Raw genomic sequence first — 12,909 nt, 5'->3', positions numbered from 1 at the left:
TAATTATCATTAATCAAACTTAAAAGGAAATGTTTGTTACTTGGAAATTAGGTTTTATTCTGGCACAGTATCTTTAACTAGCTGTCCAGATGTTAAAATTGATTTCTGGAAGATCTAAGTTGAGATCTCAAGGCATATAAACCTCTAATTCTTACTGTGATTGGTAATCAGTAATTCTCAATTTCTTAAATTAATTATTTAATTCTGCCAAGAAAAGTGATCTTGGGATTCAAATAAACGTGACTTTGAATCTGAATACTATACATTACTGATGACTTTAGCCAAGTTACTTAACATTTTATGAACAGTTTTCATACATCTAAAATGGTAGTGATAATGCCTACACCCTAGAATTGTTGTGAGAATTAAATAAAATAATGGATGTATGAAAGGATTAAATATGTGACTGGCACATAGTAAGGGCTCAGAAAATGCTATTATTTTGTTAAAGTCAGAAAAAAGGAAACGTACTATCAGGGATTCAAGTACTTGGATATAAGCAATAGTTTACAAACATTTAGTTTCTTTGAATCTTGCGTTGTATTTTAAAACTGTGGGCATTTTTAACTTTTCCTCACAACAATCTGTTTGTGTTAACATGAAATTCTCCATCAAATAATAGGTCATATTGACCTTTAAAGAAAAGAGTATGTAAAATTCTACTTCCTAACACCTAGAACACCATGCTTCAAGATGCTGGGATAGAGGAAAGCTCATTTAACAGTCTTAATATTGTCAGTTAGTATTAATGTAACATTCATATTTGTGAGAGATAACATTGACTCCCAGAGGAAAGAATGAAAATACCCTAATATTTGCCATATTTACCCATCTAAATCTTATGATCTGAATCTCAGTGACCTTTATTGATCAGTCATAGTAAGCCTAGGAATACAGGAGTGAAAGCTTATTAAAAAGTTTTACAGCAGGAATGAAAAGAAGTAAAGTAAACATGGAAAAGGGCCAAGTGGGTGACTTGAGAGATCCATGTGCTCTCCATCCGACCCTTGACTTGGGGTTTTATACATTGGCGTGGTTCTGGGGTTTGCATTTCATCTCCCTTGATTTTTTTTGGGCTGGCTATCTGTACACACGTGCAGTGGTCTGTCAGCACTTGAGAGGGGCTGCATGCACAGTGTTTACTGAAATTGTGCACATGCTCATTTGAGGCATTTTTCCCTTACCAGTCAAGTGTTCCTAGAGGAAGATCATATACCAATTAAACTCTACCATTTTGCCTTTTACTGTGCATACTTAAGCCTGCTCACCAAACTCCTGAGATCTTAGGAAGCTACTGATCACCAGTTTCGTGTGTTTTCTGTCTTTTGGGAGACTGCCATTTCCTGGCACCAGCTATGGTTGCCCTTCACGGGGTAGAAGGCCCTCTCCTGCCATGCTCATGTCTGCCTAGCTACCTATTCTAACATTCTGTGCACCTAAAGGTTGAAAATGAAGCAAAATTAATATAATTGAACAGTTTATTTGTGCCAAGGTTGAGGACTGCTGTCCAAGAGTCATAGATTCAAGTAGTCCTGAATATATGCTGCTGTTAGCATTTACAGCAGTTCCAAGTGGATTTTCAAAGAAAAAATGAAGAAGCAGAAGTTAGAGGCAGTTCCTAAAAAATTTTTAAATAAGGTATATTGTTTATTGAAATAATAAGCTGTTGATTATTTATTATTCTTTGTATCATAAATCCCAGGAACATGAAGAAAATAGGTGAGGGTCACATTGTAAAACTTGGGGTAATATTTTAGGAAGTTTATCAGCTAGTCTGGAAACTACACGGAAGGCAAGAAAAAAACCAAATGCCTTTAAACAATTACCCTCCAAGCATGGATGTGTGGGATGAGAGGGTGAGTGAAGTCTCATGCTCATGGTTCTCTGGGCATGAAAAATGTTACATACCTCACATTCCTCAGACTACTTTGAGGAATCTATAGATAAAAATTGGGGCAAAAAGGAAAATTTAAATTCATGTCTGAGCTGGAGAGTAGAGAAAATGGTACAAAGAGACTCATATAAAGAAGGATTCACTTAGGGTTTGGGTTTCTATTCCACACACGGTTAAAATATGCTCTTGGCTGATGGACAAAATGGACTTCTCTTGGCTAACTGAGGTGCTCAAGGTTAAAACAGAACCAGGCAGCCAAGGCTGGGTGAGGAAGGGATCACATACTCTGTATTCTTGGAAAAATGTTTTAAAAGTGTCACAGGACCTCTTTCTGCAATCAAACTAAACCATTTTCTGTTATTTATCCTAAGATAGATTGCTGGTGAAAATTCCTCAACTGACCACCCACAGACCACCTAAGCCAGTCAATAGAGTCTTGTGATGTCTTGCTTAAGGGCCATCCAACCTAGAGTCTACAACTGATTCCCTTCCATCCTGTGGTTTTTGCCTTTATAATAATTTTCTACTCCTTGACCCCTCTTCGGTGTGTATTTTGGTTTGCACTGAAGGCTGCATCTCCCCAATCTGCAGATTGCTTTTAGAAAATAAAGTTCTCATTTTGCCTCTGTAAATCTCATTGGTATATACTGTAGGAGCAAAGAAAGCTTCCCCTCTGCCCTCTAAAGGTTTGCTGAAAATAAACTGAAAATAGGCAGATTAATAATACAAAAAGGCATACAACATTTATTTAATGTTCAGGAGTACGAGGGAATCACAGGAGAATGATGGCCCAATAACTCAATGAGGTCCAGGTATTTATATAACCTTCTCAGGAGAAGGGGCAATCAAGGTTGTAGCAATTTTGAGGGGTAGTAAATGATTTTTAGGGGGAATGAATGGACTCAACAGACAAAAATTAACTTGGAAATGATTCTCTTTGGAATTCAAATAAGGCTGAGAGACATTATCTTATAAAAATGTCCCTCCAGATATGGTTGCATTCCTGTCTTCTTTTCTGTGATAGGTAATGAGATTTCAGAGAGGGAATGGAGGGCAGTTGGGTTCCTTTGGCAGGTCCAGTCTTAAAGTAGATAAGGAAATTTCAGAGAAAAGCCTAAACCCTGTGCTTTGGAAGAGCACATTGTCATATTTTTGGGTATTGTTTTCTGAACCCCAATAATAGGCACACAGATAATTTTTCCACTGAGGACTCCACATTTTAAATTATTTAGCAATAGGCTTTTTGACATTTTTACTAATCATAGGTATATACTCTCCAAATTTTTTGATCAGCACAAGCTATATCACTTCAACCAGAGTTATTCCAATGAGTTGTTACTTTACACAAAGCAAAGAAGCCTGACATTGATCTAAGTCTGAGCAGGTTTTTCTTAGTTACCTGAAAAAGGCTTTAATTTAGTGTTTTCTTGTTTGTTTGTTTGTTTTCAATATTACAGAAGACTTGTGAACCTTTATCACTTAGCCCCATGGGTCTAAAGACCATATTAGAATGACAGACCAGAAGTGAATCTTTCTCCTCTGGTAGCCAATATTGAAGTATTTGGAAGTGGTGACATGTCTGGTATTCAAGCCCTGGGAGATATCTGAGAGACTGATCAAAGGAGCAGGGGAAGCCTGTCTCTTGTATGCCCCAATTTCACAGAATACCTCTTTGTATTTTATAGTCTTTTACTATCTGTTGTTGCACTTAGCATAGAATTGCAAATTCCTATTGATTGATTAAACCAATTTAGACTGGTTCACTTGTAGACGGCCCAAAGGGAAAAACAGAAAACAAACAAAAAAGAAAAAAATATCTAAGTTATTTCACTTCAAGGGCCTCTGAATGTGTGTTGCAATACAGAGAACAATGATCTCCTCTGTCATGCAGTTTCTTTTTTCAAGATTCCTTATAGGTTGTTACTGTTTTCCCCCACCACAGTTTGTAAATAGCAGAATATGAAACAGGCAGTTGTTCTAGTAATTTGCAGTTTCAAACCTACATCTTAATGCCTTTCCCCCTAAGTCATTAATTACAGCACAATGGATCAAAATCTCAAGCACACACCTCCTTCAGAGGACTATGGCTGGTTTTATAGTTCAGGAAAGGGCAGAGCCAACTGTCTTTTCTTCTGACCCTTACGAGTTGCATGCACACCCAAGCCAGCTTGATCTCTTTATCTAAAATCTTGAAGTTGTGACCCAGGGAGGGCCTGTGAAGACAAGATCTATAATGAATGTGTGACTTAAATATGCTTATAGTATGATGGACTTTGTGGTCACAGTGGCTATATGATATAGTTTAGATTAGTGCACCCACACAAATCTCATGCCAAATTGTAACCTCCACTGTTGGAGGAGGAGCCTGGGGAGAGATGATTGGATCATGGGAGAGGACTTTCCGCTTGCTGTTCTCGTGATACTAAGCGAGTTCTCATGATATCCAGTTGTTTAAAGAAGTGTGTGGCAACAACTTTTTTGCCCTCTTCCTCCTTGTTTGGCCATGCAAGATCTGTCTGCTTCTCCTTCACCTTCTGCCATAATTCTAAGTTTCCTGAGGCCTCCTTAGCCATGCTTCCTGTACAGCCTGCAGAACTGTGAGTCAATTAAAACCCTTTTCTTTATAAATTACCCATTCTCAGGTAGTTCTTTATAGCAGTGTAAGAACGAACTAACACAGAAAATTGGTACCAGGAAGTGAGGCATTGCTACTAAGATACCTGAAAACATGGAAGGAGCTTTAGAACTGGGTAATGGGCAGAGGTTGGAACAGTTTGTGGGGTTCAAAAGAAAACAGGAAGACGAAAGAAAGTTTGGAACTTCCTAGAGTTGTGTTGAATGGTTGTGACCAAAATGCTGATAGTGATACGAAAATAAAGTCCAGGCTGAGGAGGTCTCAGATGAGATGAGAAATTTACTAGGAACTGGAGTAAAGGTCACTCTGTGTCCCAAATTGGTGGGTTCCTTGTCTCACTGACTTCAATAATGAAGCTGCGGACCCTCGCGGTGAGTGTCACAGTTCTTAAAGATGGTGTGTCCAAAGTTTGTTCCTTCTGATGTTCACACGCATTCGGAGTTTCTTCCTTCTGGTGGGTTGGTGGTCTCGCTGGCTTCAGGAGTGAAGCTGCAGACCTTCCCGTGAATGTTACAGCTCTTAAGGCAGCGCGTCTGTAGTTGTTCAATACTCCCTTCTGGAGTTGTTCATTCCTCCCAGTGGGTTCGTGGTCTTGCTGGCCTCAGGAATGAAGCTGCAGACCTTTGTGCTGAGTGTTACAGCTCATAAAGAAGGTGCGGACCCAAAAAGCTAGCAGCAGCAAGATTTATTGCAAAGAGCGAAAGAACAAAGCTTCCACAGTGTGGAAGAGGACCCTGAGAGGGTTGCCACTGCTGGCTGGGGCAGCCTGCTTTTATTCCCTTATCTGGCCCCACCCACATCCTGCTGATTGGTCCATTTTACAGAGAGCTGATTGGTCCATTTTGACACGGTGCAGTTTGGTGCGTTTACAATCCCTGAGCTAGACACAAAAGTTATCCAAGTCCCCACTAGATTAGCTAGACACAGAGCACTGATTGGTACATTTACAAACCTTAAGCTAGACACAGGGTGCTGATTGGTGTGTATACAATCCTCCAGCTATGCATAAATATTCTCCAAGTCCCAGCTAGACTCAAGAGCCCAGCTGGCTTCACCTAGCGGATCCTGCACCAGGGCCACAGGCGGAGCTGCCTGCCAGTACCGGGCTGCATGCCTGCACTCCTCAGCCCTTGGGCGGTCGATGGGACCCGGCACCACAGAGCAGGAGGCGGTGCTTGTTGGGGAGGCTTGGGCCACGCAGGAGCCCACGGGGTGGGGGGAGGGTTGGGGAGGCTTGGGCATGGCGGGCTGCAGGTCCTGAGCCCTGCCCTGCAGGGAAGCAGCTGAGGCCTGGCAAGAATTCAAGCATGGCGCGGGCAGGCCAGCAGTGCTGGGGCACCCGGCGCCCCCTCAGCAGCTGCTGGCCTGGGTGCTAAGCCCCTCACTACCCTGGGCCGGCAGCTCAGGCCGGCCGCTCTGATTGCGGTCCCGCCGAGCCCATGCCCACCCGGAACTTGTGCTGGCCCATGATCGCTGCGCGTTGCCCCGGTTCCCACCCACGCCTCTCCCTCCACACCTCCCCACAAGCAGAGGGAGCCGCTCCAGCCTTGGCCAGCCCAGACAGGGGCTCCACAGTGCAGCGGCGGGCTGAAGGGCTCCTCAAGCATGACCAGAGTGGGCGCCAAGGCCGAGGAGGCGTCGAGAGTGAGCGGGAGCCGCCAGCATGTTGTCACCTCTCAACTCTGCTATGCTTTAGCAAAGAGACTGGTGACAGTGTGCGCCTGCTGTAGGGATCTATGAAATTTGAACTTGAACATGATGATTTAGGGTATTTGATGGAAGGAATTTCTAAGCAGCAGAGCATTCAAGATGGGCCTGGCTGCTTCTAACAGTGTATGATCGTATGCATGAGCAAAGAGATTATCTGAAACTGGAACTTATATTTAAAAGGGAAGCAGATCGTAACAGTTTAGACAATTTGCAACCTGACCATGTGGTAGAAAATAAAAATCCATTTTCGGCCAGGTGCAGTGGCTCACCCCTGTAATCCCAGCACTTTGGGAAGCTGAGGTGCATGGGTCACAAAGTCAGGAGTTTCAGACCAGTCTGACCAATATGGCAAAACCCCATCTCTACTAAAAATACAAAAATTAGCTGAGCATGGTGGTGCACACCTGTAATCCCAGCTACTCAGGAGGCTGACTCAGGAGAATCACTTGAACCTGGGAGGCAGAGGTTGCAGTGAGCAGAGATTGTGCCATTGCATTCCAGCCTGGGTGACAGAGCAAGATCCGTCTCAATAAAAAAAAAAATCATTTTCGGGGGACGAATTCAAGCCAGCTGCAAAAATTTGCATAAGAGAACAGAAGCCACATGTTAACAAACAAGACAGTGGGAAAAAATGCCCCAAAGACATTTCAGGCTGGGCACCGATGGCTCATGCCTATAATCCCAGCACGTTGGGAGGACAAAGTGGGCAGATTACTTGAGGTCAGGAGTTTGAGACCAGTCTGGCCAACATGGCAAAACCTCTTCTCTACTAAAAATACAAAAATTAGCTGGGCATGGTGGCATGTGCCTGTAATCCCAGCTAATCAGGAGGCTGAAGCAGGAGAATTGTTTGAACCTGGGAGGCAGAGGTTGCAGTGAGTCAAGATCATGCCACTGCACTCCAGCCTGGGTGACAGAGCGAAATTTTGTCTCAAACAAAAAACAAAAAACAAAAACAAAAAAAAACGCCTTTCGGAGACCTTCACAGCAGCCCCTCCCATCTGAAGTCCAGAGGCCTAGGAGGTTTTGTGGGCTGGGCCCAGGGCCCTGCTTCTCTGTGAAACCTTGGGACACTGCTCCTAGCGTCCTAGCCACTTCAGTTTTAACAGTGGCTAAAAGGGCCCCAAATGTACCTCAGGCCACTGATCCAGAGGCTGCAAGTTGTAGCTGTTGTTGGCGTCCATGCGGTGTTAAGCCTGCAGGTGCACAGAGGGCAAGCGTTGAGGCTTGGGAGCCTCTGCCTAGATTTCAGAGGATGTATGAAAATCCTGGATGTTCAGACAGAAACCTGCTCCAAGGGCAGATTTTCCTCTGCTTCAGTGCAGAGGCAAAATGTGGGTTTGCCCCCCTCCCCCCGGACACAGGGGCACTACCTAGTGGAACTGTGAGAAGAGGGCAACCATCCTCCCTCCTAGAGAGAATGGTAGATCCACTGACAGTTTATACTGTGCACCTGGAAAAGCCACAAGCACTCAATGCCAGCCTGTAATATCAGCTGAGGGGGCTGTACCCTGCAGAGCCACTGGGGTGGAGCTCCCCAAGGCCTTGGGAGCTCCATCTCTTGCATCAGTGTGGCCTGGATGTGAGACTTAGAGTCAAAGGAGATTATTTTGGAACTTTAAAATTTAATGACTGCCCTGCTGGGTTTTGGACTTGCATGGAGTCTGCAGCCCCTCTGTTTTGGCCAATTTCTCTTATTTGGAATGGGTATATTTACCCAATGCCTGTACCCCCATTGTATATTTGAGGTAAGTAACTTGCCTTTTATTTCACAGGTTCATAAGCAGAAGATATTTTCCTTGACTCAGATTAGACTTTGAACTGTGAACTTTTGGGTTTATGCTGAGGGGGACTGTTGAGAAGGGATGATTGTATTCTGTAATGAGAAGGACATGAGATTTGGGAAGGGCCAGGGGCAGAATAATATGGTTTGAATTCATGTCCCCACCCAAATCTTAGGTCAAATTGTAATCCCCAATGTTGGAAGAGGGGCCTGGTGGGAGGTAATTGGTTCATAAAGGTGGACATCACCTTTGCTGTTCTCATGATAGTGAGTGAGTTCTCACAAGATCTGATTGTTTTAAAGTGTGTAGCACTTCCCCCTTCTCTCTCTTCTTCTGCTTCAGTCATGTAAGATGTGACTCCTTCCTCTTCACCTTCCTCCACAAATGTAAGTTTCTTGAGGCCTCCTGAGCCGTGCTTCCTATACAGCCTGCAGAACTGTGAGCCAGTTAAACCTATTTTCCTTATAAGTTACTCAGTCTCAGTAATTCTTTATAGCAATGTAAGAACAGACTAACACACCTTTAAAGGAAAAACATCTTCACTTAAAATATAGCAGGCAAAAAAAGAGAAAATATTACTTGGGAGTAAATAACAACAACAAAACAACAAACAAGGCAGTGTTTCTGTCCATCTTAATATTAATTTTTCAACTTATGAATATTCAGAAACATAGAAAATGTTTCCAAGTCAGCCACACAATTCTTTCGGTCGTGGGCCATAACTCTGATAAAAATTGTACCCCTATTTTGGGAAATAATTGTTCTTCATGGCAACAACAGCTCAACATTTGGAGGGGTAGTCTTTGGAGAGGTTTCTTGATGGTCCACTTTAGTGCTATCAGCTACAATTATCTTATTATATATTCAGTATTTTCTTTATATCACTTCTTGGAATTATGAGATTTGTCCCTCTATTTTCTAATGATTGAATATATATTTTCTCCATTTTTTTTACTTTTAAACTTGTTAAGGCCTAAATATATGGAAAGAAGCACTTTATTTCCTAAATTATGTACTTTAGGATTGCAGGAACATAGTCTAACTTCAACTACTTGAACTACAGTATTTAGAACAATTTTTTAAATGCCCACTCCAGGTGTTTATTTGACCATGAGTTTTCAATTGTGTTTTAGAGCCTTTACTAGGGTCTGGGCAAAAAAGAGAAAGAAAGCAGAATGAGACCTTTTCTCCCAACATAACCAGATTATTTCCACTTTCATTATTTTACACATTGGGCTACATATTTGAAAAGTAAAAATTATATAACCATTAGTCAAGAACAAGAATTTTAGTTCTTTTATTACATAATGTGTGTTTATTTATTTCATACATAGAGATTGATTGTTTTTTTCAAGGTTCCATTTATATGCAAGTAACGAATATAAACTAAATAAGCAAACCATTTTGAGTTCTTCCCTGGCCCACTCCAAGGCATAGCCTGGAGAGTATTCCTTTTTCAGTGTCCAACAGCATGTTTTTTCCTATCCTCCACATAGTAACATGAATTCTTTGGGGGCAAAGACTTTGACATTTTTCGTTGTATACATAATATGCATCACAGAGGCAGAAACTACTAGGGGTGTAAATCAAGAAGCCAATTGAATTTGATCTAATCTGAGCAGAAAACCTCAAGAAATGGTGTAAATTTTACTTAAAATAGGTAATCAAGTGGGAGAAAGACTTTCCTAATCACACAGATTGTATATTCTCTCCACAAAAGATTGTGTGAAAGACAATTATTATATCTTTGAAATAGTAGCCCATTGCTACTCAGCTAAAGACCTGATTATCTGAGTGATGAATTGATTCTTTCCTTCATTCTTTCAACAAATACTCATCACAAGCTGCTATATACATAAGCCTGAGCTAGGCACTGCGGGTGGAGGCGGGGGGTGCTACAGAGATAAACTGTAGTGTATATTTCTGAATTTCACATAACATAAATGAAGAAATAAGACCTGCATGGAAACAGCATCAAATTGTAGCTCAAGGCATACTGTAGATGGCCAATTAGTCCTAAGAAGAGAATGTACTCCAGCAGGGTTCAAAGGAAGATGGATGCCCGGGAGTAGGGGGTTCCCGTGTGGAGTGGAGTCTAAGGGAGGTTTTTAGAAATGGTTAAGGTTAAGAGAGGCAAAGACATGTGTGTGTGTGCGCCTATATGGAGTTAGGGGATGCAGAGGAAGCCTGGATAAGATGGGGAGATGCAGATTGCTGTAGCCAAGCTCAAAATGAGCAAGAGATCATCAAAACAAGTGGAGTAACCTGCTAGGAGCAAAGGGTTCAGGTTCAGTTGCTTAGTCCGCAGCTAACTAATGAACGTGTTGTGTGTGTCCAGTACTGTTCTAGACTTTGTGTGGGTTACCACCTCCTTCAAACATACTCATTAGAAAAATAAACAGGCACACACACGCACACACATATATACACACAATGTGTAACAAGAACGCTCAGGTTTCTGCATCTCGCCAAACAACAGCAAAGAAAACATGAGCACTATGCTTCTGCAATAAGAAGAAAGCAGGAAAGAAAATGTTAAAACGTAGATGGAAGTTATTAAACATTGATATGGGTTAGCAGGGGAAGAGATGAAATCTCTTCTGTTTTTGTTTGTTTTTGGTTTGATGCTCACCTGCCTACCCTGGAGGCAAGGAATGGAACTTTCAAGGTCCTTTTATATAATTCTAAGAAATCGCAACAGAATAACCCCAGGATTTCTGGTAATCACACACTGATTTTTCTGAGTTCTCATCCTGTGACAGCCCAAAATGCTAGAGTTGAAAACAAAATTTGGGGTAGGCTCATTTTGTAAAAGATGAGTCTGAGAAGCAGAGAACATCTTTCTTTGTTTTGGAGATTTTCTATCATATTATTTGAATCCATGTCAATATGTGCTTATTCTTTTGTTTTGATTCACGTGGCCAGCTATAGTTCCTGTGGCCTCCTTTGCACTCCTGTTTCAATCTGAGGACACACAGACCCACCCGGGAACCACACCCTGGATGCTACCTGCTGCCTGTACTCCAAAGTGGGGAGAGAACTTTAGATTTGGGAATTTTGGAAGTCATCTGGCCTCTGGCCTCCTTGGAGACAAGGGATCTTACTGTAGTAATTTTCAGGCTGGTTTGCTATGCAATTGAGTTGTTATTTTGGGGTGTTTCCACCTGTAGAGTGAAACTGCAGTGAGCCCAGCTAAGGAAAACGTAGGAAAGTATATATATCCTTGAGATGGCTATCTTACTCTCCATCCCATGTATTGATAAATTTCCTCAGCCTTTTTAAAGAAAAAAACAAAACATAACAAAACAAAGCAGTAATCTACAATTTGTTCTTTTATTTTGACTGATTTAATTTTAAATCTGAGATCAACACCATCCTGTGTGTTTATTTGTATTTTCTCCCCTTTTATGGATATTAATAAGTGGGTCATCTGAATGTCCTAGGAAAAAGTAAAATGAAAAAATTTTGCATTTGAATTTTTCAGTCCTCTTTTTCCCATGTATAAAAACATCAGATGTTCATTCAGACTTAGATGTAAACGTTTAAAGTGTTAATGAGTCAGATATTTTGCATTTTAAATACAGAGATCAATTTTTTAAAGAATAGAAGTTTCCATGGTGGGATATAAGCATCACTAATATTTTACTCCAGTATTTCTAAGATCAGATGGAGTGGGCAATCTGCTTGCCTTTCAGGTGAGAGGACTAATGTGTCTAATGCTCGGTCGGACCAAAACATGTATCTGCCGCAGTTTGCTGTCTGTTTTTCACCCTTAAAGACTCAGTCTCTGCAGAGAAGCAGAGCTGTTTCTCAGCTAGGTGCATGGATAGTTCTTTAACTCTCATTTGCCTATAACTGGTTAAAAAGAAATGAAAAACTAAAAGAAAAACATTCCAGACCAAAACAAAACAAAAACTTTATTTAAAAAAAGGAAGGCTTTCATGGGCTGGAATTTAAGACAGTTCAACTTGTCTTTTTCTTCTTCCACATCCAAATATGCTCTTTTTGCTTTCTCTTTCTTTGATTTCTCCTTTTTTCTTTTTCTTCACATATTTTTTTCTCCTCTCTTTAGGGTGTGCTGGTAAATGTTTAGCAACAAACTCTCTGAAAAACAAATAAACAAACCTGATTTATGTGTGTGTGTGCACGTGTGTGTGTGGTGTTGTGATTTTCATGGTGTAACTGTACTCCTATCATGGCTAATTTGACTTACATGGTTAGATGTCAGTGGACGCCAGCACATCACTAATTCATTTTTTCTCTCTCTGTCTATCTGTGTCTGCCTCTCTCTCACTCTCGTTCTCTCAGTCATACACACATACACCCCTAAAAAGCCATTCATCAGAGAGATAAAGGGATGAACAGAGAAGAAAACCTTGCAACCAAAAAATATGTTCAAGCATTTCTCCACTTATTGAAGTGTCATTTTGGTCTCCTGGTATTTGAACTTTGGGGCCAGCAATATTCTACTTCTTTTCCTGTTGAGTTGGGGGAAAAATTCAGATCTCAGCTGGGTTCTCACATTTTTTTTTTCTTCTAAGAAAAAGTGAGCCCTAGGGAAGAAGAAGAATCTCAAGAATTTGTGCATGTGTTTTCATTAGTTGCTTTGAGATTCAGAACTTTTGTTCAATTGCCTATATATGTATATATACACACATATTTCTCTTTAAGCCAGCAGGGAACTGGAGATGATGAGCCCAGGACTTGGTTTCAACCCTGGGGCACAACATCATAAGATTTAAATAATGTCTTATAGGTTTTCATACCATTCCCCGCCACCTGAGCCCCGCAACAGGGAGTTTTAAGCATGTTGAACTGTGCAAGTTTTGCTCTCAGTATTCATTTCCCACTGGCTTGCTTTCTTTTCAATATATTCTCCTTTCACT

General features: G+C 41.4%; 1 long non-coding RNA gene and 1 other non-coding gene across 2 annotated transcripts in view; both read left to right on the top strand.

Moving 5' to 3' along the window:
• LOC104003133 (uncharacterized) overlaps nucleotides 1-12,909 on the top strand; it is a 539,896-nt gene that overhangs the window by 126,608 nt on the left and 400,379 nt on the right. The window lies entirely within an intron of this gene.
• Nucleotides 2,322-2,373, top strand: MIR924 (microRNA mir-924). The gene has a single exon (NR_036008.1). It is a non-coding gene; the product is annotated as a microRNA mir-924 (primary transcript).

This window comes from Pan troglodytes, chromosome 17 (assembly GCF_028858775.2).
Source record: "Pan troglodytes isolate AG18354 chromosome 17, NHGRI_mPanTro3-v2.0_pri, whole genome shotgun sequence".
NCBI lineage: Eukaryota > Metazoa > Chordata > Mammalia > Primates > Hominidae > Pan > Pan troglodytes.
Note: the sequence above shows the minus strand (reverse complement) of the source record. Positions and strands in the feature narration are given on the sequence as shown.